Here is a 27,299-nt window from a genome sequence, read left to right on the forward strand (position 1 = left end):
TTATGAATATCCTGGAAATTTGCTATAATGCCTTTTCGTATTGTCAGTCTTTAGGTTCAACAGCATCTAAATTCTCTCAGATTCAGTCTTGAAAAGAGATACAAAAGAGAGCAGTATGGTGCCTCTTTTCATGTGCCTGTTGTCTTCCTGTATATCTTCTTTGGAGAAACATTGGGTTGCTGTCTTTTGTTGTGGTGGTTATTGAGTTGTAGGAGCCGTTGTTGGTCACATCATTTGCAAATATCTTCTCTCAAACAGAAGATATTTTTGTGCTGGGACCACTGAATACCCACATGCAAAAGAATGAAGTGAGACTCTTACCTCACCCCATATTCAAGGTTAGCTTAAAATGGGCCCAAGGCCTATATATAAAAATCAACATTATAAAACTCGAGAAGAAAACATGAGAGTAGATCTTCATAACCTTGGATTTGGCCATGATTTCTTAGACCTGATGCCAAAAGCACCAGCAACAAAAGACAAAATAGGTAAATTGGACTTCCTCAAAACAAAAAATTGATGCTTTTGAACTGTGGTATTGGAGAAGACTCTTGAGAATCCCCTGGACTACAAGGAGATCCAACCAGTCAATTCTGAAGGAAATCAGTCCTGAATATTTTTTGGAAGGACTGATGCTGAAGCTGAAACTCGAATACTTTGGTCACCTGATGTAAAGAACTGACGCATTGGAAAAGACCCTGAAAGATTGAAGGCAGGAGGAGAAGGGGGCGACAGAGGATGAGATGGCTGGATGGTATCACCGACTCGATGGACATGAGTTTGAGCAGGCTCTGGGAGTTGGTGATGGACAGGGAAGCCTGGGGTACTGCAGTTCATGGGTCCTAAAGGGTCAGACATGACTGAGCAACTGAACTGAACTGAACTGATAAAAGGAGAAAGGAAAAAGATAATCTACCATCCAAAGTGGCAAGGCTGTTGCAAATCATATCTCTGACACAGGTCTATAGCCACCCAGCCCATGCCCCTGCTGGTGCAGTGGGGTGCCTGTGTGGCCCCTCCTGTCCCAGGTGATGAAGGGACTGCAGGTCCCATAGCACCCGAGGGATGGTCATCCTCCTCTGCACCCTTGGGGAGTGAGTGCTGGATTGCTTTGAGCCCAGATTCCTTCTCATCACTGCCCTCAAAGGCTGAGCACTTCAGTATGCCTCCAGAAGAACACAGAGTATTTATAGGTCTTTGAAAATAGTCTTCACTTTTCTTCATGATCTTACCATATGATCCAGTCCTTGAATTCCTTGGTATCAATGCTCAAATGAGTCAAATGCTTATATCTGCACATAAAGGTGCTCCTGGACACGTAGGGCAGATTTGTCCATCACCGGCAGAACTTGGAAGCAACCAAGATGTTTTTCAGAAGGTGGATGGGCATAGAGATTGGGCTCTATCCATTCAACCGAATGGTGCTGAAAGGCATGGAGTCTTGGCAAGACAAGTGGGGCACCTTAACATATTACTCATAGAAAGAGGCCAGTCTGGGAAAGGGGCAAAGCTTGGTTACCAATAACATATGACATTTGGTAAAAGGCAAACCATGGATAGGGTGCAAAATCAGTGCATAGCCAGGAGTTTGTGGCAGGGGTGAGGGGTTGGGGGTAGTAAATGGGTCAAGCATAGAGGAATTTTATGGCAGGGAACTGTAGGGTATGATACATTCATGGTGAGATACATTTGTCAAAACCCATAGAATGTATGACACTAGGAGTGATGTGTAAATGCTGGACTCTAGTGATCATGATGTATCCATGTGGATTCATGGATACATGAATGTTGGAGGATAGTTGGGATGGTTGAGCGCCTGTGTGGAGGGGGTGGGGTGGCAGGGTGGGAGAAGCAACGGCAGCGCTGGGGGCACACAGCCCCTTTCTGTTCTCTGTCCAGTTTCACTGTGAACGCAAAACTTCTTTAAAAAAGAAAAAAAAGCCTATTTAAACCAAAAAAAGTCCCAATAGTATTCCATGGCTGCTCCTCTTCAAGTCCTCAATTTGGCTGGGCCACTTGAGAGTTAAACTTCAGCAGATATTGTCATTTAAACCTGCACCCTTTCCAAGTTTCATCTGACATCTACTTTTTAATCTCACTGCACACTTTTCTGTTTTTTAAGATAGTACTTTTTCTTCTTTTTAAAATTTATTTTAAAAGTTAATTATTTTTTGGCTATACTACACATCTTGCAGGATCTTAATTCCTCAACCAAGGATTGAACTTAGTCCCTAGCAGTGAAAGCACCGAGTCCTAACTGCTGACTCACCAGGAGATTCCCTTTCTCTCCCCCTACCATTTAAAAAAAACTGCTTTATAATTGACGGGCAATATTATATTAATTTTCTGGTACACAACATAGTGCTTCTATGTTTTTATGCCTTATAAAGTGATCACCAAGATAAGTCTAGTTACCATTTGTCACCAAACAATGTTATTACGGGGTCATGGACTCTACTCCTGAGTCTGTACATTACATCCCTGTGACATTTGTTTTATAACTGGAGTTTGGTATCCCTTAACCTTTCTCACCCTTTGCACTCATGCCCCTATCCTTCTATCTTCTGTCGGCCACCAGCGTGTTCTTGGGATGAGTCCATTTCTGTTGTGTTTGTTCACTTGTTATATTTTGTAGTTTCTGTGTACAAGTGACATCATAAGGTTTCTCTTTCTCTGTCTGCTGTATCTCACTTAGCACGATACCCTCTAGGTCCATTCATGTTGTTGTGGTATCATTATTTTTTTGGTGACTGAGTCATAAACCATTGTGTATGTATATGAATACACACATACACATATATCTGTGTATATATATATATGAAACTTCTTTATCCATTTGTCAGTCGATGGACATTTTGGTGGCTTCCATGCCTTGGCTATTGTCAGTAAAGCTGCCATGAACATAGTGGTGTGTATATCTTTTTGAATTTGTGTTTTTGTTTCCCTCAGAAAGATATCCCAAGTGTGATTCCTGCATCATTTGGTAGTTTTAGTCTTAATTTCTTGAGGAACCTCTGTACTGTTTTCCATAGTGGCTGTACCAGTGAACATTCCCAACAAAATGCATGAGGGGCCTCCAAATCCTTGCTACTACTTGTTATTTGTTGTGTTTTGGATGGTAGCTGTTTTTTAAGGTGTGAGGTGATAATCTCATTGTTCTTTTGCTGAGCATTTCCCTAATGATAAGTGATATTGATGATAGTTTCATGTGTCTCTTGGCCAGCTGTTCATATTCTGGAAAAATGTTCAGTTCCAACTTTTAACTGGATTTTTGGTTTTTGGAGGCTCAGTTGCGTGAGTTCTTCATCTATTTTGGATATGAACCCCTTTTCAGATATATTGTTTGCAAATGTTTTGTCATGTTCAGTATGCTGCCTTTTCATTTTGTGGATGCTTTCCTTTGCCATTGAAAAGCTTTTCAATTGAATGGAGTCCCATTGGTTTATTCTTCTTTTGTTCCCCTTGCTTTGGGGGACAGAGCCAGAAAATATTGCTAAGACTGATGTCAGAGTGTACTGCCTATGTTTTCTTCTAGGAGTTTCATGGCTTCAGGCCTTACATTGAAGCGTTTGATTCATTTGAGGTTGCTTTTGTAGATGGTACGAGAAAGGATTCCAGGTTGATTCTTGTGTATGCAGCTGTTGGTTTTCCCAATACCGTTCATTGAAGAGGCTATCTTCCCCCCATTGTATAGTCTTACCTCCTTTGTCATAGATGAATATATGCATGTGTTTATTTATGGGCTTTCAATTACGTCCCATGAACCTAGACAATACTTTTGTCCCAATAGCATACTGTCGTTATTATTCTAGATTTGTAGTACAGTTTGCCATCAGGGAGCATGATATGTCCAACTTTGTGCTGCTTTTTGTATTGACCATTCAGGTTCTTTTGTGTTTTCTGTCACATTTTAGAATTGTTTGTTCTAGTTCTCCATAAAATTCTATTGATATTTTGACAGGAATGGCACCAAATCTCTAGATTGCTATGGGGTGTGGAATCATTTTAACAATACGAATTTTTTCAAATCCAGGAACACATTATATCTGTCCATTTGTTTGTGTTATTTCCAATTTCTTTCTTCAGTGTCTTCCAGTTTTCCAAGTATAGGTCTTTTACCTACTGGTTTAGATGTGTTCCTAGGTATTTAATTTTGTTAATGTCATTGTCAATAGGATTGTTTGTCTTAATTTCTCATTCTGATTGTTTGTTGCCAACGTATAGCCACGTAATCGATAAAAGCAGAGACATCACTTTTCCAACAAAGGTCCATATAGTCAAAGTTATGGTTTTTTCAATAGTCATGTATGGATGTGAGAGTTGGACCATAAAGAAGTCTGAGTGCCAAAAAACTGATACTTTCAAATTGTGGTGCTGCAGAAGACTCTTGAGAGTCCCTTGGACAGCAAGGAGATCAAACCAGTCAATCCTAAAGGAAATCAGTCCTGAATATTCATTGGAAGGACTGATGTTGAAGCTGAAGCTCCAATACTTTGACCACCTGATGTGAAGAGCCGACTAATTGAAAAAGACCCTGATGCTGGGAAAGATTAAAGCAGGAGGAGAAGGGGGCAACAGAAGATGAGATGATTGGATGGCATCATTTCAATGGACATGAATTTGAGCAAACTCCAGGAGATAGTAAAGGACAGGGAATCCTGATGTGCTACAGTCCATGGGGTTGCAAAGAGTAAGATATGACTTAGTGACTGAACAATAACTACTTTGTGTCTTGCAACTTAACTGAATTTTCCAATGAGTTGTATTTGCTTTGGGGAGTCTTCCTAAGGATTTTCTATATAAAGCATCTACAAACGGTGAGAGTTTTACTTTTTCCTTTGCCATTGGATTCTTTTTCTTATTTAGTTACTATGTCTAGGACTTCCTACATCATGTTGAATGAAAGTGGTGAGAATGGCCAGTCAGTGTTAGAGTTGGGTTTAAGCATAACTGGCCCTCTTTTTCTTCCTCCCTCTCCATCTCTCTGAGGCTTCCAGGAAGGACAGGACTGGTCCAGGGTCACACATGACTCAGCAAGGTGAACTGTACCATTATTCCTGTGCCCCCACCCCCCCAGGCTTGGGCATAGTTTTGTGTATCATGTATCTTCTTTGACCAGGTATCCACTTAGAGCTTTCCTATTTTTTTCTCTTTCTTTTTTATTTAAAAATTTTTTAAAGTGTGATAATACATTTATAGGAGACTTGGAAAATACAAAACAAAGTTACATATAGTTCAACTATATATTACAATTATTTTTTAAGTAGATAAATTCAGATTTTTAGTTGGAGTTTCAATATCAAACTCTCAAAAATTAATAGCATGAATATACAGAAAAGTAGAAGGGTATAGTAGACCTTAAAAGCACTATGAACCAACTCAACATAATTAAGATTTATAAAATTTTCACACAACAGCAGGGTACAAATTCTATTTAAGTTCCCATAAACTATAAACCAGGAGACATTGGAACATATCCAGGGCCACAAAACAAGGTACAAAAATTTCATGATTTTGTATTGAAATCATACAGAGTCTATCTCTTATCATTGTGGAATTATGTTAAAATCATTATCAAAAGATATTTGAAAATAACCACATATTTTCAAGTACAATGTTACAGTTACCAAGAGAGATCTTTGACTTAGCCATTGAATGCTGGGGCTAAGTCGCTTCAGTCGTGTCCGACTCTGTGAGACACCATGGACAGCAGCCCACCAGGCTTCTCTGTCCACGGGATTCCCTAGGCAAGAATACTGGAGTAGCCATTGAATAGAGCTTTCCTATTTTTAATGGGGTTGCTTGTGTTAGAGTTCTTTGTATATTTTGAGATATTTGTTTGCAAATATTATTTGATATTTTGTTTGCAAATATTTTTTCCCAGTTATATTGTGCTTTTGATTTTTTTGAACAAGGTCTTTCATACAGTAGCAATCTTTAATTTTAGTAAAGCCACAGAATCCCTTGTTTTACTTTCTGATTGCTTTTTTTGTGTTGTGTTTTAAAACTACAGAGCTTGTGATGTACATGACCAAACCCAAACTCATGTCAATTTTCTTTTATATTTTCTTCTAGAATTTTGAATAGTTTTGCATTTAAAATTTGTCTATGAATAATTTGGGGCTTCCCTGGTGGCTTGGTGGTAGAGAATCTGCCTGTCAGTGCAGGAGACGTGGGTTTGATTCCTGGGTTGGGAACATCCCCTGGAGGAGGAAATGGCAACTCACTCCAGAATTCTTGCCTGGAGAATCCCATGGACAGAGGGGCCTGGGGGCTGTAGTCTATGGGGTCACAAAAGAGTCAGCCATGTGTTAGTGACTAAACAACAACAACATGAATACTTTTGAGTGCATTTGGTGTAAGTTGTAAAGTTTGTACCTACATTTATTTCATCCCATATGGTTTCCAATTCATTGCTTTTAAGTTTTAGAAAAGTTTTGGGTTATTGTCTCCATTTCAGTTCGAATTTCCACAGTTTCAGGGATTCAGCAGTTCTACCTGCAGGAGGGCTGTCTCCCATGAAGTGTGAGGGAGGCATGGCCTGCACCTCCCACACTGACCACGGGGCGGCGCTGACCCACAGCGCTTCTGCTTTCCGGTGGATTTGGCTCCCAGCGCAGCTGAGAGGCGGAGAAGGCAATGGTAACCCGCTCCAATGATCTTGCCTGGAGAATCCCAGGGACAGGGGAACCTGGTGGGCTGCCGTCTATGGGGTCTCACAGAGTCGGACACGACTGAAGCGACTTAGCAGCAGCAGCAGCAGCTGAGAGGAGCTGTGTCTTCTGAGGCACCGCAGGGCTTCCATCTGGAACTCCCGGGTCAGCTTCTCTGCCGACAGGAGCTCAGTTCCCTTAGGACTCCCTGGGGTTTTGGCCTCAGGGAGGCCAACACGGGGCTGCGTCCACGCCGGGTCGTTTGTTGACGACCCAGGCAACCCGGGGAGGAAAAGGTGAGGAAAACGGAGAAGTTTGGAGAGACGTCTTTGTGTGAATGACTGCTGTTCTCAGTCGATCCAGAGAGACTTGGTGTGGAAAGCTGGGTTTTTCGTCAGTTTTGTGTGCAGCGTAGATGATGTCTAAGTTCTTTCTTTGGTATGTGGTGTCCAGTTTTCCCAGCACTGTTTATCCTTCCCCTTGGTGAGTCATTGGCCTCGTTGTCAAAGATTAACAGACCCATAGTGTGGGCTGAATTCTGGGCTGTCTGTCCTGTTCCTCTGGGTGGTGTGCCTCTTGTGCCAGCTGCTCACAATTTTGGTGACTGTAGCTTCACCAAATGCAGTGTGAAGTCTGGGAGGGAGATACCTCCTGCCTAGTCTCCTTTCTCAGGGTCCCCTTAGCTCTTTGGGATCCTTTGTGATTCCACACAAATTTTAGAAGGATTTGCTCTTTTTCTGTGAAAAATTTCATTGGAATTTTAGGAGGGCTTGCCTTCACTGTATACTTTGGGTAGAATGGACATTTTAACAATACTAATTCTTGCATTTCATGAGCAGGGGTATCTTTCCAGTGATTTGTGTCTTCTTCAATTTATTCATCATTGTAAAATTTTCAGTATGCAGGTATCTAACATCCTTTGTTAAATTTATTCCTTGGTATTTTGTTCTTTTTGATGCAGTTGTAAATAGTTTTGGTTTTTCTCTTTTTGATGGCTCAATATTAGTGTTTAGAAATGCAGTTGATTTGTATATATTGATTTTGCATCTTTACTGAATTCATTTCTAATTTTTTTGGTGGAATGATGTGGAAGATTGGAATTCCAAAACTCCACTGTTTCTACCACATCCAGGTCATCCACAACACAGAGAACAGCGGCTCCTAAAATGATTTTCCCACAGTGCCTCTAAATTCCATGTGGACTTCGGGTGAGCTGGATCTGGGTATGTCTTGGTCTCTATCTGGAGGTTTGATGTGGTTTTTCTGGAATGGTTTTGACATGGTGTTTTGAAAAGTAATTTACTAGTAATTTCAAATGTACAGACAACTTTACAAACATAAAAGCAAATTTTGTACTTGATTAAATATATTCCTAAATATATATGTTGACATTATTTAAAGTGGAATTGCTTTCATAAATTCTTTTTCAGATTATTTATTACTATGTACATGTATAAGATAAATGTTTATGAATTGATATTTTTTCCTGTAACTTTGCTGAATTAGTTGATTAGTCAAATAATTTTTTGTTGTTTTAGGAAGTTTTATCTGTAAGATGGTGTGATCTGTATTCTGTGAATTGATATAGTTTTAATTTTTCCATTCACACATTGAAAATTTTGTTTCTTTCCTTAAAACTCTAGGTTGAACTTCCAGGACCCTATTGAGTAACAGTGGTGAAGGTCAGCTTCCTGGCCTTGTTCTGATTTCAGGAGTAAATCTTTCAGTTTTTAACACTGAGCATGAAGTTTGCTACAGCTTTGTATATTATTCTTTTTAATATTGCACAAGTATTCTTTTATTCCTACTTTCTTGAGTGTTTGTGTCATGAGATAGCATTAGGGTTTGATTATAGTTTCTTCTGCAATAATTGATATGATAGTCTGTTTTTACATTGTGCCCTTACAGTGGTTCACTGCATTGCTTAGTTTTAATATGTGAAACAACCTGACATTTGTGGTGTCGAGATACTTGATTATGGCATCATCCATGCAATGTTCTGTTGGTTTCATGTTGCTCCAGTTTTGTGGAGGATTTTTGTGTTCATCAAGTATGCTGGTGTGGTTTTAGTTTTCTGAAGTATTTGTGTGATTTGATTAGATTTTTCTTGGTGTTGGTTTGGAGGGTTGACATCAGGGCTGGGAGTGGCGTGAGAGCTGGGTTATGGGTTATGGTTGCCGTTATGTGACCCTGCACATAGCCACCAAGGCTGCCTTCCTGTGACATACCTGTCCTGCCAGCTCCTGCCCAGCCCTCTAGAGACTCCTCACTCCCCAGAGGGCAAGGGTGACCACCCCCATTGGCATGCCTCTTGCCTCTGCCTGTCCATCCATCCTCCCTGAGTCAGGACACCACTTCCTCCATGAGGCTCCTGGATTCCGGCCTTGGAGCATCCTTCCCTCCCCCACATGTCCCCACAAGCTGTGTTGACCCCCAGGGTTTGTTGCCTCAAGAGGCCCCAGGATCACGGACTCCGCTGGGTTGAGATGAGGTCACTGACCTGTGTGTGAGGAGGGAGCAGAACTCACGGAGGAGAAGGCAAGATGAGAGCAAGAGACAGAGACAGGCAGGGAGAGACCGGGGGCTGATTGACCACAGAACCTTCAAGAGGAGCCGGTGCCCAACACCTGGATCTCGGGCTCCAGACCTGAGAACAAGCATCCCTTGTTCCAATACCCACTTCCCCCAGGGTCTGGTATGTGTCATGGGGGCTCAAGAAACAGATATCTGGTCTGTGGGGGAGGGACGCTGTGCTTGTTGAAACCCAGGACGGTCACTGGCCGCTTCCCCTCTAGACATAACCCGCACTCTTCCTGGGGGAGGAACCCAGGGTCCAAGAACCTCCTACTCATCCCTGTTATGGCTACCTCTCCCCCAACCCCTGCCGCCGGGCATCTCAGGCCTCAGCAAGGAGCCACAGCATTGCAGTGACTGCAGCAGTTGGCTGCAGGCCACCCCATCCCACCTCCTGACCTGAGTGTGGCCATCTGAGTCGCTCCCTGCGACCCAGGTGCCTAGTTTCACAGGACAGGTCCTTTCCTGGAGGGGGGCATCCAGTGGGCAGTGGTGACTGAAGCCTGTGAATCTGGCCAGAAAGGTCCTCCCCAAGAGCCCAGGCGCAGCTGGGCCCGAACAGATCCATCCCTCCCCTTCCGTACCCCTCGGAGTGAGGATAAGGCCCTAGTGACCCCCAAGAAGAGACATGACACCCAGAGGACTCGACCATCCACAGACCAGGGACTGAGTGTCCACCTCACTCCCTCAGAGAGAGCAGTGTCTTCACGAGGGCTGCCAGACTGGCCCGTGTCCCCACAAACATCCAGCTTCAGGGAACCAGGCAGCCAGAAAACCGCCTTGGGCAGGGGGCGGGGGTAGGATGGGCTGTGTTCATAGATCCCGCCTTCGGGAAGGAGGGCCGGCCTCAGGGAGGACGGACGGGCTCCCTTGCCGAGCACTCACTGACCGTCCCACTGGCGTCACCCTGACCCTCTCCCGCTCCCTGTGACCTCACCGCCTCTTTTGGAAACCCTCCTCTGTAGGCTCCAAGTGCCCACACTTACCACCTCAACCCCATCTCTCTCCATCTGCCCTTTTCCCGCACCGGGTGAAGAGGAGTGGGAACACCTACACTGTTGGGTTCAGCAGTGTGGACGGGCTTCCCTTCTCTTCCTGGCTCGCGTCTAGCTGGACTCCGCGTGGTTCCCAGGGGTGCGGGGCTGGGTGCCTCCCAGCAGGGAGCAGCCCTGGCACTTGTGCCTGCAGCGCCACCTGCTGGTGTCTCCATCCTCCCGTTGGGCACAGTCTTCCCCCTCCCTCTCTACCTGGGATTATCTATCTCCTCGCCGTTGAGGGATCAGTTTCTTGCCCCCACCCCCTTCACCTCCAGCTCCACACCCCTCGTCCAGAATCAGGGATGACCCAGGACCCTCCCTGGGCTCCCCTTCCTGCCCACCCTTGGTCGTGTCCTCAGTCACCTGTGCTTAAGGGTGAGGGTTCCCTCCAGATGCTCCTAAACGCTTCACCCCAACATCCTCCCGGGGATTGGCCCCGGGTCATGTAGGGTCGGTCCACCCTCACCAGGCTCCGACTGCATGAGGAGGGCAGGCATCAGGCCTGCTGCATGCACTGCTGTGCCTCCCTCTGTATACGCAGTCATGACCCTGCCGCAGGACATGGGAAAGGCAGCCCTCCCCTTTGTGGGGAGATGTGACTGACCACAGGGTGGATGTCAGCTCTCGGCTCAGGGCAAGGGCAGCCGGGTGCTCGCTCCTGGGACCCTTTCCAACCCAACCTGACCCTGAGCAGGCTTTGTTCCCTTCCTGTTGTCCCTCTGTTGGCCTCGCTCTGTGAGCAGAGCAGGGCAATGTGGTCAGGGGTCACAGGCTGAGGCACATGGACTCTGGCTGACCCATGTGCTCCCCTGCTGGCCACATGGATCGGGCGCTGCACTGGGGCCTGTTTGGTGTGGGGTCATCTGCCTGCAGAGAGGCCATGCCTCTGCTCTTGGCTCCAGAGTTCACCTTGAGTCTGACAGGCGTGTCCCCGGCTCCCTGGGCCTTGCTCCAGGCTGCTCTGTGCTGATGGCGTGGTGTATGGTGGGGCTTCCTGAGTCTCCCGTGGGGGTTGGAGGCCAAGGTTGGGCACGTCGTGGCCCCACGTTGCTGTGACAGACCCCAATAAATCCCACACCTCAGGACTCAGGTGATCTTCCTGAGCTGCCACAGCCAAGGAGGATGGACCCTGCTCCACACCTCTGTCCTCACTGAGTTTAACCTGCATCCTTCATCATAACTAACCCCAAGTATAACAGCTTCAGAGACTTTTGGGAGCCTCTAAGAAAAGCAGCTGGGAGGGGGTCTCTGGGACCTTGACTCTGCAACTGGGGTCAGAAGTGGGGGGTCTTGGGTCCCTGGAATCTGAAGAGCCCCTCTACCAGGGGAGGGCCAGGAGACCCCAGGTGGTAGTTAGCTGAGTCCAAGGCCCTCCTGGGTATGAGGCATCCTAGCCCCTTGCATCACCAAGAGGCTGGCTCCCTTCTCCCCCCAGCCCACAGGCCTGGTCCTTGCTTCTGAGAAATTTCCTAGGGTGGGGTCCTGGTGCTGCAGGTGCCCCCATGCTGTGGCCTCCTGAGTCTCCAGGGAGGATAAGGAGTGAGAGAAGGCTTGTCCACAGAAAGGGAGCTTCTGTCAGAACAGAGCCTGGGGCTGCCGCACCCCCACCTCCAGAAGCCCTGGGTGCATGGGGCAGGATCATGAGAGTGAGGCTCCTTCCCCTCCTGAGACATGCAGGACACATGGGACGCTGTTCACTGGACTCAGGGTTAAAACCTCCCGTGCAGGCCTGTTGGGTGAGAGACACCATTTAAAGACTGTTAATGGGGTGGAGTGGGCTGGGGGGGTGAAGCTGGGGTGGGGCAAGTTGGAAAGTCACCCGAGGACACGCTGTCCCTGCAGCGACCCCCCAGGTAAGCCCAGGTGGAGGTGGACCCTTCTAGTCAGACACCTCACAGGTCTGGGCCCTTGGGGGACAAGTATCCAAGCATCCCCAGTTCTTGTCTACACCTGCTGCAGTCAGGGCCAGCTCTGTCTTCATCTTCTTTTTTATTAATATTTTATTTGCATTTTTGGAGAAGATTTAGTGTCGTAAGAAACAGTGATTTTTTTTTTTCCCACACAAAAGTTTTAAAAATAGAGAATCTATTATCTTGGAAGAATAGAAGAAGTCTCTTTGCAAGCAAGGAGCAATTCAGATTGGAGGAACTAGTGAGGCAAGTTGTATGCAGGAAGTTCTGATTAATCCAGTTGTAGGAATAAGATGAATGTCTTCTTGTCTAGTTGTGTAAAGCTCCTAATGGGCTGTTTCAGCTCGACACTGGTAACACAACCAAGCCTCTAGGGTCCCATGTGTTGTGGACACAGGGCTGACTCACTCTCCAGAAGGCTGCGTCTGTTCACAGAAGCCACAAGCAGCTCCCAGGCGCCCCAGTCCTGTCGTGACTCTTGAGGGCACAGACCTCTGCTCTCTGTCTGCTTCTGCTCCTGCTGGGCGGAACTCTGCTTGGTCTCTCCACTCTGCTGACCGGCTCCTTAACTCTGGGTTTTTGTTTATGTGCAGGTGGATCCACGGCTTGGCTTCTGTAGACTTCTTAGCGCTGACCTGGATGGGACAGAAGACGGTTGATCTCCAGGCCTGGAGTCCGAGCCCGCCACTGCCCTGTCTTCTTCATGGCCAAGTTCTCACCCCTCCCTCTTGGGGGCCAATGGGATGGGGTGTCCACGGCAGGAGCAGGAGTCCATGACTAGATGCGGGTGCCCACACCAGGACTGGAGGGTCTGTCGGGAGCTGGAGGCCCCGGGGCAGGCAGGAGGGCTCCCACCGATCTTGTGGGTCCACACATCACAGATGTAGGCCCGCACACGGAGCACCAGGCTATTGATGGGACCAGTCCAGCCTGTGCAGGTGCCTGACCACCAAGTGGTCAGTACAGAATGTGCACAGGGCGCTCTGGCAAAGCTCCCACACTCCCGGGAGGACACTCAGCATGGTCCCTGGAATCACTGGGAGGTCAGCCTACAGGGTCCCCCACCCAGCCTAAGTTACAGTAAGAAACAAAAGACGCCTCCGTGCAGGAAGACAGAATGTCAACAGACTGAACAGTGTCCTGAGGAAGGCAGGCTGGTGTCTGGGAACTGGGTGCTATAGTGGGGGTGAATGGGGGGGCTCCCAAATGCTATGTCCATGACATGACCCCAGAATCTGTGAATGGAACCTTATTTGGAAGTAGATCTTTGCAGGTATAATTGATTATAGATGTGGAAATGAGGTCATCCTGGATGGGGGTGGCCCTAAATCAAAGAGGGCATCCTTCTAACAGATGTAGACACAGAGGAGACACCAGGTGAAGATGGAGCCAGAGATGGGAGGGAGGTGGTCATAAGCCCAGGGACGCCTGGAGCCCAAAAAACTGGAAGAGGCAGGAAGGACCCTTCCCTGGAGCCTCTGGAGGGAGCGCAGCACTGGGGTACCCTGACCTCAGACGTCTGGTCTCCAGGACTGAGAGAGGACAGGCTTCTTTTGTTCTGAGCCTCTGTGTGTGCTCATTTGTCACAGCTGCCCCAGGAAGCTCATGGAGCTGGTGAGAAGTGCCCTGCCCTGATCTAAAGCCTCCTTCCCATTAGGGGCAGCCCTCTGCACCTATGCTGTTTGCACTAAACACGAGGTTCACAGTTCACACTGAGCCTCAGCTCTGCTTCTGGGCACTGGCATTTGGAGGGTGAGGGCAGACACCACCACGTGACGAGCCCCCGCTGGGTGCCAAGTCTCTAGTGAGCTTGCCTGGGGGACAGGGGTCGGGGGTGACTGTCAGGGTTCTGCCCTTCATCACTGGGGGAAGAGATACCCTAGACACCCTCGAGGGAGGAGGGGCATGAAGGGTCGTGAGTGACTGGCTCAGGGCCCCTCCCAGCCATGCATCCCCACTGTGCCCTGAGGCCTGTCTCAGCTGTGAGCACACCAGCCTGGAGCCTCCCAGCAAGTCCCCGAGGTGAGGTAGCCCAGCAGACCCACCCCCTTCCTCCATGTCTAGCAGGAGGGACATCCCTTCTCCTTGCAACTCCAGGAGCCAATCTGCAAGTGGTTCTCGGGTTTGCAGGCTGAGCCCCTATTGCTGTGCTCCCCACATGAGCACCCAGAGCAAACTGTCTGTCCTGCTGCCTGAATGCCCCCCTCCCTCCACTCAGTATTGTCAGGAATGGATCAGGTGTTCTGTAGCAGCGTCTGAACCCTCCTATATTAGGGGTGTCCTTGTTCACAACCTGTCTCATTGTAAGTTGATTTTACTGTATTATTGATGTAGGAGATAGATGGGCTCCAGATTAGACATTTATAACTGGCCTCCTGTTTGCATGTCACGGCACACAAAGAAGTGGGCTTCAGGGTGAATACTTAACAACTGTTAGCTTTTCTGAGAGGAGAGAGGTGGGCTTCAGTCTAGGTATTTACAATCAGCCTCCTGGTTGCCCTCCGAAATGGAAGTAACAACAGAGAGTAAATAGCCATTGTTTGTCTCTTGTAAACACCTTACGGTAATAGTCAAGGTAAGGACAGAGAAGGGACAAAATCCTGTATGTGTAAAGGATTCAGGGATCTCTGCCCCTCACTCTTTTGGGACAAGGGAGACACTACACACGCACAGAAAGGCTTCTTGTGGCTCAAAACTCAAGAGATAATGCCAGGCCATGAGGAGTCTTGCTCCTCCCAGAAATCTTCACTTCAAGATCCATCTTGGCTGAGGGGTGAGTGTGCACCCAGGGGTAGGTCCCAGGGTAGGTCAGGTGTGGGAAAAGAAACCAGGTAGTTGGCCTGAAGGAAGACAAAGACCCGGAAGAAGTTCCTGCTCACTAGGGGGTTTGCCCACACCCTTTCTCTGCTGTGCTTCTCTCTTAACAAACCATTTCTCTATGTGCTGTCCCACTTGTTGTTTTTCTACGTCTCTAATAATTTTATACCTGCATTTACAGTTTCTGCCTCTGTGATAAATATATCTTTCACTGGGGGCAAAGATCCAGGGAAAAGTAGCTTCTAGCCTTTAGCCCTTGTTGGTCTGGTGGCTAGGATTCCTGGTTCCCATCCAGGCTTTCCAGGTTCAATTCCTGGGCAGGGAATTTAAGATCTCACTTCATATCACCGCTTGCTGCTAACTCAGTCATTAAGAGACACACCTCCTGGTGGCCATGACCCAACATGAAAAAAAGTGAAAGTGGAGTCGCTCAGTCACGTCCGACTCTTTGTAACCCCATGGACTAGCCTGTACCAGGCTTGTCCGTCCATGGGATTTTCCAGGCAAGAGTACCAGAGTGGGTTGCCATTTCCTTCTCCAGGGGATTTTCCTGAACCAGCAATCCTGCCTTGCAGGCAGACGCTTTACCCTCTGAGCCACCAGGGAAGCTTCATAATCCAACATGAAGAACCAAAAAAGGTAAAAAGGAGGTGGCACCCCACTAACTTGGAAAAACCCTGCCCTTCCCTCAGACGTACCTGCCTCTTCAGCATTAGTCTCACTCCTCTTCCCTTTGTCTTTACTGTTTAAAATCAAACCACTTTCTCCAGGTGGGCAAGAAGTTAAGCTGGGAACTTAGTTCCTGCTTCTCTGTTCTTTGGCCACTGAATAAAGCCTGTGCTGTGTTTGTCTCAGCCTTGATTTCATAATCACCTACTTGAGCCTGAATGGAAAAAGGAAACCCTCCCTGTCGAGACAGAGACCCCCTAGCCAGGGTAGGGCCTGAGCAGGGTCCCTAGGACTTAACTTGGTGACAGCCTGTGAGGGGACGGTGGTATCTGCCTGGGGTGAGTGGAGGGCACCCACAGCTGCAGCACTGGCTCCATTTACAGTCTGACTTGGTGACACTGGCTGCGCGTGTCCAGTCAGGAGGGACCCAGAAGCAGCACTTGGAGCCAGATCAGACATGCCTTTTCACAGGCTGTGGACGTACTGGGTTTTAAGACTCTGTATCTAGAAAATAAACTGAGCTGCTAGAAGCTGATGTGTGTTCTGGACTTGAAATCCACGTGCAGGGCAAAAGTTCCCACTGGATCTTGACTTGGAAGCTTCTGCACAGGTGATGTCTGCATCAGTGCTTCTTTGCCAAGTCCTCCAGGCCTCCTTGGTGGGCACAGTGGGACCCACACTCCATGGGATCCCCAACCCAGAGCCTGAAGGGCCAGTGCTGGCAGGGCCTGGGGACGAGAGTGGTCACTCCACCAACACTGCTCAATTCCTCCTCCCCGGGGACCCAGGAGAGGCAAGGCCGATAGCACAGGCCAAGCTTGATGCACTTCTCCAAGGGGGCCCCCAGGCCCTGCTCTGCTTACTCAGGCCCACTGTCTGCCCCTCCTGGTGCCCAAGTCCCACAGATTCACATTCCTCGTGTGGACATCCAAGTATACATACAGGTTGCCCCATGTCCCCTTCCCACACGGGACAACCCCCCTGCTCCCCCCGGCCCTGCTTCTCCCTAATGACGGCCTTCTCCTCGCTTGTTCTGGGTGGGAAGAGGGCCGAGGGGGAGGCTGATTTGTCCTGACTGCTTCCTAGGGGCCCAGAAACAGGACTCGGGGAACACGAGGGGCTGCTGGGCCTTGAGGTCTGGATGCTTCTGGGTGTGGGATGAACCACCACTGCCCCCTGGAGCCTGCTCCCTCTCAAATTCAGGAAACAGGAGGACCCACCAAACTGACCCTATCCCGGGCTCTGCTGCAAGTCTGCTCACATTTGCTCTCTGGATCCTGAAGACAGACCTGTGAGAAAAGGCCTGTGAGTCCCATACTGATGGTGTTCTGTGGAATTTCCACGAGACCTTTTTCTGCCCTGTTCTGAGCAAATTACTCATCAATCCATGCTACCATCACCCCACAAGCAGACTGGGAGGCTGAGGCTCTGAGAAGCCAAGTAACCCACCCAGGACAGACTGAGGCCACAGAGTGGGGTGTGTGCCCATTGCCCACCCAGGTGACTGTCCATTCACAGCACATTCACATTTCTCACTTCTGGGGCCCAGCTCTCTGAGCCTCCTTTAGGGGGATTCACTTACTTCCTTTTACCAGGGCTTGTCTCACATCCTGTCTCTGGGATCATCCATGAGGCTTGTCACTCTGAAGCAGGGTTGAGTGCTGGCCCGAGGTCACAGGTGGGAGGCCTTACACCAAGGCCATGGAAAAGGATCCCAGAACCAAGGTCACCTCTGAAGCTGGCTGAGCCCCTTTGTAACTGTTGGCAAAAGCCCCTGATCATCACTAAGAAGCTTCCTGACTTCCAACTAGGCAGATGTCCACTCCAGTAAACAGCCTATAGTGCCCCAGCCAATCACCTAACGCCAACCTTCCAGCAGGAATTTTCTTTGTCTTGAGACTATGAAAATTGGATACTAACCCACAAAAATTGTCAGCTTTCCCTGGTCTGTCAGGTCAGCCCGCTGCGCTCTTAGTGCCCGCTTTATCTCTGCTCTCTGTTCTTAATAAAAACTTACTCCCTTCTGAAATGCTCTATGTCTGGAAATTCTTTTCCAACTCACCCTCAGACTGCTTCAACAAGTCTTACGTCACCAGGGCCACTTTCCTGGATCATACTCAGCACCTGTTTGTCCACTCCCAGTTCAGGCCAGAAAGGTCCGCTTGGGCCCTGAGCCCCCGGCTCTGCCTGGAGCCCTCTCCCCTCTGGTCTGGCCCTTCCCAATCATGTCCCCTGCAGGGTCACCAGGAGCTCCCAACCACCCCTGGGCAGGCTGTCTGCTGTGTCCTGGGGAGGCCTCTCTGGTGTCAGGTGGAAGGAACAAGAGGTACCCGTGAGGCCACCCACACCAGCACAGGAACCAGCACGCACCTACTGACTTCTTCACTCTGGATGGGCCCACGTGGAGTTCAGGGGCACCCCAGCATGTCCTTGCTCTCATCCCAGTGCTGCCCATGGGGGAGTCGCTAAGCTAACTCTGTGCTGGGTACACAGAGGGGATGCTCATTCACACACTCTTCCCAGGAGCACGGGGTTCTCATGGGCAGACTCCTCTAAGGATATGGGGCTTACCTGGGCAGGTACCCCTGCAGGGCTCAGCACCCAGGAACCATGCACAGAGCCCTCATTGCAGAGCACCCCCAGCTTACCTGTTGGACAGATCTGATCTTGAGCCCCTCAGAGCAGGACCTGAGGTAACAAAGAGCGGCTTCTGGACAGGTCTGTGACCCCGGGCTTCACTGTGTGCGGCCTCCTTCCAGCGGGTCTTCCAGAGGCTTCCATAGCACCTGGGCACTGGGCCTCTATCTCCACCCACCACCCCTCCACTCCCTGACCCCTAGGTTCCTCTCATTAAGAGACGGTCTTCTTGAAATTCTCTCCCACTTGTGGGCCAGATAAAATGATTAGAAAACAAGCCAGAGCTGTGTCCCTGTGTCCATCCTGACCCATAGGACCCACACCTGTTCCTGGAAACTTGGCCGGCACACAGAGGCCCATTTTCTGAAACCACGAGCCTGGATGGGCAATGATTGGCTTACCTGGCCAGCCCGCCCTTTACACATGTGCCTGAGTTGAGGTTTATATATACCCCCTCGAGGCAGCAAGAGTGCCTGCAGCTGTACTCGACGCCATCTTCTCTGCCATCAGAAGCTGCGGGGCTGGCCTGGCGAGAGAGAGAGTGAGAGGCTATGACGTTTCGGGGGGTCCTGTCTGCGTAGGGCTCTGCTGGACCTTCCACAGGAGTTGCTAGGCTGCCACTTGCTAAGGAAGAGGATGTGTCGCCTGTACCTGCTGTTGGAAGTCTTCCCAGGCAGAGGTGAGGAAGCAAGAAAACAGGAGGGGTAACTCAGGTAGAAAAATGGAAAGCTTCCAGAAGAGCATCCAGGCCAGGACTGTCCTGCCTGGCCTGCAGGAGCCAACTCGGCAAGGGTGCTGTCGCTGGGGCAGCTCCAAGCCCTTTCCTCCAGCCTTTGAGGTCTTTGCACATATTCGAGTGTTTTACCTGGGAAGGGTGGAGGAGGTTCAGAAGCAGCTAGCCTGGGGGTCAGCCAGCATTTACTTAGAGATGCCTTTGTGGGGTCTCCCAGCTTCCCACTGAGGACATTCCTTGGGAGTGGGGAGGGTGAAGCGGGGGTGGGAGGGTGAAGGAGGGGGTGGGGAGGGGCTGGCTGCTCATGAGTAAGTCCCCATCCCTGACCCTCTTCAAAATTTTTATCGGTGTAGCAAGCGTCCTAACTGGGTTTTCACCTGTGTAACTGGTGGGTTCTTATTGAGCAATGTGAACAGTGACATTAAATGTCCTCAGTCAGGACTGAGATGTTATACCACATGCACGGATGTAAGAACCTGGGGAGGCGTGTGCAGCCAATGCCCCTAGGGACAGGCTTCAGACTTGACTGCTCAACATTCTGGCGTCCAGCCACTGCTTTAGGATTTTGGTGGGAGCCCGGTGCTGACTCCAGGTGTGTTGTATTCTGGCCTCCTCCTGCCTTTAGTGAGACCCACACTTCTAGGATCCTACAGAGCAGGGTCTGTGTGACTGCTCTGTGGCTTCTCTAACAAATGACCACAGTCTTGGTGATTTGAAACGGTAGGAGTTCATCCTCCCTGAGTCCTGGACACCAGACGTCTGAGATCATGGTGGTGCAGGGTTGAGGTCCCTCTACAGGCTCCAGGATAGAATCCTTTCCACCTTTTCCAGCTTCTGGGGCTCCAGGAGTCTCTGGGCTTGTGGCCCCCTCCCTCCCATCTCTGCCTCCATCTTCACCAGGCCTCTCCTCTGTGTCCTCTTTTGTTGCTTATAAGGACTCTTTTAATTGGATTAAAGGTCACCCTAACCCTAGATCTTTACTTGACCTTAACTTGAGATCCTTAACTACATCTCCAAAGACCCTTTTCCCAGATAAGGCCCTGTTCACGTGTTCTGGACGGGGGCACACCTTTTGGGGCCACCATTCACCCCATTCTCTGTGTATAAAATAATGCTCATTTTAGGAGACCACCAGAGTCCCATATAGACTGGCACAGACAGTTGGGAAGATCCCCTGGAGAAGGGAAGGGCTACCCACTCCAGTATTCTGGCCTGGAGAGTTTCACAGACTCTCTAGTCCATGGGTCTCAAAGAGTCAGACATGACTGAGTGACTTTCACTTTCACTGAAGAGAATGAGGACCTTGGAATCACCTGGAACAGATCAAGGCCTGGCTTATCAGGGGAGGGGAATCACAGGGAGGAGAGGGTCATGGTCTTGTTTAGGCTTCAAAAAGACCATGTTGGGGTGGGATGTGAGATGCATCGGGGCAGGGACCTTTGTCAGGGCCTGATGGAGGGATTAGGCTTGGGCCAGGTCTTTGCATGTAGAGGGGAACTGGTGTGGAGGTTGGCCATATGCTCTGGAGGAGGAGCTGACAGTCACTGGGGCACAAGGAACTGGGAGCCTGGGAGGCCTCCATGTTACTGAACCAAACTTGAGTCTACATGCCTGAGTGCAGTAAAGCCAGTCTCCTGACACAAGTTGGGGTGAAGGAAAGTGCAGCATTAATTGTAAAGGCACCAGTACGTGGAGGACAGATGGCTCATGCTCTAAACCCTGAACTCTCCCAAAGGTTTCAGCAAAGCAGTTGTACAGGCCATATGAGGGAGGTGATTACAGAGTATGTGATCTGCTGGTGCACAGTTCTCTGGTTGGTCAGGTAACAGGTGGCTAAAGTCAAAAATTCTCAGGCACTGGAAGCTCTGGGGACTACATGTTCGTGCTCGTCAAGTAGTTAACTTCTTACGTTTGGTGGGGGTTTTAGCATCTATAAAACAACTCAGGGTGTGTGCATCAGATACTGTTACCTCTGTACTTCAGAGAGGAGCTGCAGCAGAGGATACGGAATGGGGTCTGTCCTGGGAGGGCTCCACAGGCTCCTGCTCGGTTATACCAGGTGTCTGGGCTCAGCAGATGGGGAAGGTGGGGATGCCTCCTGAGTGTGGGGTGCAGCAGGATCACAGTCCTCTGAGGGGCCTGTTAGCCCCCACGGTGAGATGGGGAGGCAGTGGATGGACAGGTGCATCTGGCCTGGGGGAGGGATCCAGGCTGGAAATGTCACTGGAATCATCGCAGGGAGGAAGAGGAAAGGCCAGGAGGGGGCAGGTGGGTTATAGCACTGATGTGCAGGTGATGGTGGTCCTGTTGGAAGCAACTCAGAGCCAGAAAGAGTGGCGGTCAGGGGCTCAGCTCCATTCCCTTGTTTTTTTGCTTATCTGTAACTTCCCAGTCCTACATGAGGAGCCTGGCCCCCACCATCTGCTGTTTGTCAGTTCATTTCTCCTCTTCAGATTGCATGTACAGTGGTCTCAGAAATGCTAGCTACCACACTCTGGAAAGAACTCCATAAAATGAAGCCCACTGTTTATGTGCAGGCCATTTTGCCTTTTGTGTATAGATTGCATTCATTTCCAAAGTCAGCACATTTTGCCCCATCTCCTACAGTGAGATTTTTTTCTGAGCGTTTCTAATACAGTTGGGTTCTGTTGCATAGTGTATTCCATCCTGTGACACGCCTACACTTTAAATAACTAAACTTGAATAGATTATGACTGATTCCTTGGGCTATACAAATCGATGAGCATAGATAAAGGCATAGTGACAGGTGTCCATCCTAAAGCATCACAGCGAGTACTTCAACCCCCTTCAGCAGATGATCTTATCATCTATGTAGCTTAGCTTTTCCTAGAATGTCATAAATGGGGTCATACTGTGTGCTGTCTCTTCAGACTGGATTCTTTCACTAAGCAATATGCATGTGAGATTTAACCATTTCTTTCAAGGGTTAGCATATTAGCATATTCAAGGGTTGGTGATTCATTCCTTTCTACTGCTGAGTAATACTTCACTGCATGTGTATGGGAGGAAAAACAATTTTCATTCTGCTCTTCCATAATAAAAGGGCTTCCCTGATAGCTCAGTTGGTAAAGAATCTGCCTGCAGTGCAGGAGACCCTGTTTGATTCCTGGCTCAGGAAGATCCATTGGAGAAGGGATAGGCTACTCATTCCAGTATTCTTGGGTTTCCCTTGTGGCTTAGCTGGTAAAGAATCTGCCTGCAATGTGGGAGCCCTGGGTTCAATCCCTGGACTTGGAAGATCCCCTGGAGAAGGGAAAGGCTATCCACTCCAGTATTCTGGCCTGGAGAATTCCATGGACTGTATATTCCATGGGTCACAAAGAATCGGACACGACTGAGCAACTTTCACTTTCCATAATAAAAGACAAATTACCAGGAGAAAAAACAGAATCATACGTGCTGTATGCTTCTCTGGTGGCTTAGTAGTAAAGAATCAGCCTGCAATACAGGAGACATGGATTTGATCCCTGGGTTGGGAAGATCCCCTGGAGAAGGAAATGGCAACCCACTCCAGTATTCTTGCCTGGGGAATCCGATGGACAGAGGAGCCTAGTGGGCTACAGTCCATGTGCTCGCAGAGTTGAACATGACTTAGTGACTACAACAACAACAAATACCTCCTGTATACAAGGGAGCTACCAAAGAAAATTGAGTCATTCCCTGAAATGTCCTAAGCCATCACCTTAAATACCATCTTCAGCTAAAAACTGAAGTAAGACCTTATGGGATAAGCCAGTTATGGAAGATTTTCATGAAAAATACAGTAAAGAAGGGTATGATTGTTTGCAAATTTAAGCCAGGACCTCTTCATTGATAAGTTGAGTCCTTTTATTTCTGGTGCAAATAGGGACAACCCTTAAATGCAGAGATTTCTCTGTAGATGTCCTTCACAAAAGGCAATTGCTATTTAGATTCCTGAGATTCCTCCCCGGTACCCGCTGCCCCCCAACCAGCAGACCTAAGAAATCCTCACACCAGAGAGGCATATTTTGGGATGGCATATTCTACTTGCCTTGACATGGATATACCCCAATTTACTTATGCATTCATCTATTGAAGGATGTCCTGATTTCTTCAAATTTTTAACTGTTATGGATAGTGCTGCTGTGTGTAAGTCCATCTTTGTTTGCATTCGGGCATAGATTTTTCAAAGGCATTCCCTAAATACTGGAAGTATGATTGTTGGATCCCAAGGTCAGGTTTGTTTAGCTTTGGAGAAAACTTCCCATTTATGTTACAAAGTAGCTGTCATACATCCCACCAACAGTGAGGGAGTGTTCCTGTTGTTCCTTACCCTCCAGCAATTGGTATTGTCTTATATTTAGAGCTTAGTCCTAATTTGTGTGGTGTGATATCTCATGATTTTAATTTGTAATTCCTAATGGTGTATGATGTTGAGCATGTTTTTATTTTTTACTATCTGTATATCTTTTTTTTTGGCTGGGTATCTGTTCAGATCTTTGCTCATTTTCTATGGGATTTTCCAAGAGGTCTTTGTCTATTTTGAGTCCAAATCCTTTATCGTATATAAATTTTGCAAATACTTCTCTACCAGTTTGTGGCTTGTCTTTTGATTTTCTGAATAAGGTCTTTTAGGATTGACATCTTTAATTTTATAAAGTCTACAATATTTTTCTTCTATGGACTAAAGCTCGTGTGTTAAAACTCAAAGCTTATGATATACAGGTCAAACCCATGATCATGTAGGTTTTCTGTTTATGTCTACAATTTTGATAGTTTTGAATTTTAAATGTCTATTAATAAATCTGAGTGATATTTATAGGGCATTTCATCCCAAAACAATGAATTTCACCTTTTTCTCAAGAGCACACAGAACCTTCTCCAGAATAGATCACATCCTGGGCCATAAATCTAGCCTTGGTAAATTAAAAAAAAATTGAAATCATTCCAAGCATCTTTTCTGACCACAATGCAGTAAGATTAGATCTTAATTACAGGAGAAAAACTATTAAAAATTCCAACATATGGAGCCTGAACAACACGCTGCTGAATAACCAATAAATCACAGAAGAAATCAAAAAAGAAATCAAAATTTGCATAGAAATGAATGAAAATGAAAACACAACCACCCACAACCTGTAGGACACTGTAAAAGCAGTCCTAAGGGGAAAGTTCATAGCAATACAGGCATACCTCAAGAAACAAGAAAAAAGTCAAATAAATAACCTAACTCTACACCTAAAGCAACTAGAAAAGGAAGAAATGAAGAACCCCAGGGTTAGTAGAAGGAAAGAAATCTTAAAAATTAGGGCAGAAATAAATGCAAAAGAAACAAAAGATACCATGGCAAAAATCAACAAAGCCAAAAGCTGGTTCTTTGAAAGGATAAACAAAATTGACAAACCATTAGCCAGACTTATCAAGAAACAAAGGGAGAAAAATCAAATCAATAAAATTAGAAATGGAGAGATCACAACAGACAACACAGAAATACAAAGGATCATAAGAGACTACTATCAACAATTAGATGCCAATAAAATGGACAACGTGGAAGAAATGGACAAATTCTTAGAAAAGTACGACTTTCCAAAACTCGACCAGGAAGAAATAGAAAATCTTAACAGACCCATCACAAGCACGGAAATTGAAACTGTAATCAAAAATCTTCCAGCAAACAAAAGTCCAGGTCCAGACGGCTTCACAGCTGAATTCTACCAAAAATTTAGAGAAGAGCTAACACCTATCCTGCTCAAACTCTTCCAGAAAATTGCAGAGGAAGGTACACTTCCAAACTCATTCTATGAGGCCACCATCACCCTAATACCAAAACCTGACAAAGATCCCACAAAAAAAGAAAACTACAGGCCAATATCACTGATGAACATAGATGCAAAAATCCTTAACAAAATTCTAGCAATCAGAATCCAACAACACATTGAAAAGATCATACACTATGAGCAAGTGGGCTTTATTCCAGGGATGCAAGGATTCTTCAATATCTGCAAATCAATCAATGTAATATACCACATTAACAAATTGAAAAATAAAAACCATATGATTATCTCAATAGATGCAGAGAAAGCCTTTGACAAAATTCAACATCCATTTATGATTAAAAAAAACTCTCCAGAAAGCAGGAATAGAAGGAACATACCTCAACATAATAAAAGCTATATATGACAAACCCACAGCAAACATTATCCTCAATGGTGAAAAGTTGAAAGCATTTCCTCTAAAGTCAGGAACAAGACAAGGGTGCCCACTTTCACCATTACTATTCAACATAGTTTTGGAAGTTTTGGCCACAGCAATCAGAGCAGAAAAAGAAATAAAAGGAATCCAAATTAGAAAAGAAGAAGTAAAACTCTCACTGTTTGCAGATGACATGATCCTCTACATAGAAAACCCTAAAGACTCCACCAGAAAATTACTAGAACTAATCAATGATTATAGTAAAGTTGCAGGATATAAAATCGACACACAGAAATCCCTTGCATTCCTATACACTAATAATGAGAAAACAGAAATTAAGGAAACAATTCCATTCACCATTGCAACGGAAAGAATAAAATACTTAGGAATATATCTACCTAAAGAAACTAAAGACCTATATATAGAAAACTATAAAACACTGGTGAAAGAACTCAAAGAGGACACTAATAGATGGAGAAATATACCATGTTCATGGATTGGAAGAATCAATATAGTGAAAATGAGTATACTACCCAAAGCAATTTATAGATTCAATGCAATCCCTATCAAGCTACCAACAGTATTCTTCACAGAGCTAGAACAAATAATTTCACAATTTGTATGGAAATACAAAAAACCTCGAATAGCCAAAGCGATCTTGAGAAAGAAGAATGGAACTGGAGGAATCAACCTACCTGACTTCAGGCTCTACTACAAAGCCACAGTTATTAAGACAGTATGGTACTGGCACAAAGACAGAAATATAGATCAATGGAACAAAATAGAAAGCCCAGAGATAAATCCACGCACCTCTGGACACCTTATCTTTGACAAAGGAGGCAAGAATATACAATGGATTAAAGACAATCTCTTTAACAAGTGGTGCTGGGAAAACTGGTCAACTACTTGTAAAAGAATGAAACTAGAACACTTTCTAACACCATACACAAAAATAAACTCAAAATGGATTAAAGATCTCAACGTAAGACCAGAAACTATAAAACTCCTAGAGGAGAACATAGGCAAAACACTCTCTGACATACATCACAGCAGGATCCTCTATGACCCACCTCTCAGAATACTGGAAATAAAAGCAAAAATAAACAAATGGGACCTAATTAAACTTAAAAACTTCTGCAAAACAAAGGAAACTATAAGCAAGGTGAAAAGATAGCCTTCAGAATGGGAGAAAATAATAGCAAATGAAGCAACTGACAAACAACTAATCTCAAAAATATACAAGCAACTCCTGCAGCTCAATTCCAGAAAAATGAATGACCCAATCAAAAAATGGGCCAAAGAACTAAATAGACGTTTCTCCAAAGAAGACATACAGATGGCTAACAAACACATGAAAAGATGCTCAACATCACTCATTATCAGAGAAATTCAAATCAAAACCACTCTGAGGTACCATTTCACGCCAACCAGAATGGCTGCGATCCAAAAGTCTACAAGTAATAAATGCTGGAGAGGGTGTGGAGAAAAGGGAACCCTCTTACACTGTTGGTGGGAATGCAAACTAGTACAGCCACTATGGAGAACAGTGTGGAGATTCCTTAAAAAACTGGAAATAGAACTGCCTTATGATCCAGCAATCCCACTGCTGGGCATACACACTGAGGAAACCAGAAGGGAAAGAGACACGTGTACCCCAATGTTCATTGCAGCACTGTTTATAATAGCCAGGACATGGAAGCAACCTAGATGTCCATCAGCAGATGAATGGATAAGAAAGCTGTGGTACATATACACAATGGAGTATTACTCAGCCATTAAAAAGAATACATTTGAATCAGTTCTAATGAGGTGGATGAAACTGGAGTCTATCATACAGAGTGAAGTAAGCCAGAAAGAAAAACACCAATACAGTATACTAATGCATATATATGGAATTTAGAAAGATGGTAACAATAACCCTGTATACGAGACAGCAAAAGAGACACAGAACAGTCTTTTGGTTCTGTGGGAGAGGGAGAGGGAGAGGGTGGGATGATTTGGGAGAATGGCATGAAACACATATAATATCATATATGAAACGAGTTGCCAGTCCAGGTTCGATGCACGATACTGGATGCTTGGGGTTGGTGTACTG

The 27,299-nt window shown here is 46.7% G+C and overlaps 1 long non-coding RNA gene across 3 annotated transcripts; it reads left to right on the plus strand.

Annotated features, from left to right (window-relative positions):
* The first annotated feature begins 6,585 nt into the window (after window positions 1–6,585).
* On the plus strand, window positions 6,586–16,195 carry LOC109577997 (uncharacterized). Of its 3 annotated transcripts, none has more exons than XR_011563835.1 (3): window positions 6,586–6,949; window positions 7,747–7,876; window positions 12,768–16,195. It is a non-coding gene; the product is annotated as an uncharacterized lncRNA (long non-coding RNA). The 3 variants fall into 3 exon arrangements; XR_002183641.2 differs by having other exon boundaries at window positions 6,587–6,949; window positions 7,786–7,876; XR_011563836.1 differs by lacking the exon at window positions 6,586–6,949 and adding an exon at window positions 6,956–7,558.
* Window positions 16,196–27,299: the final 11,104 nt, after the last annotated feature.

Source organism: Bos indicus, chromosome 24 (assembly GCF_029378745.1).
Source record: "Bos indicus isolate NIAB-ARS_2022 breed Sahiwal x Tharparkar chromosome 24, NIAB-ARS_B.indTharparkar_mat_pri_1.0, whole genome shotgun sequence".
Taxonomy (NCBI): Eukaryota; Metazoa; Chordata; class Mammalia; order Artiodactyla; family Bovidae; genus Bos; species Bos indicus.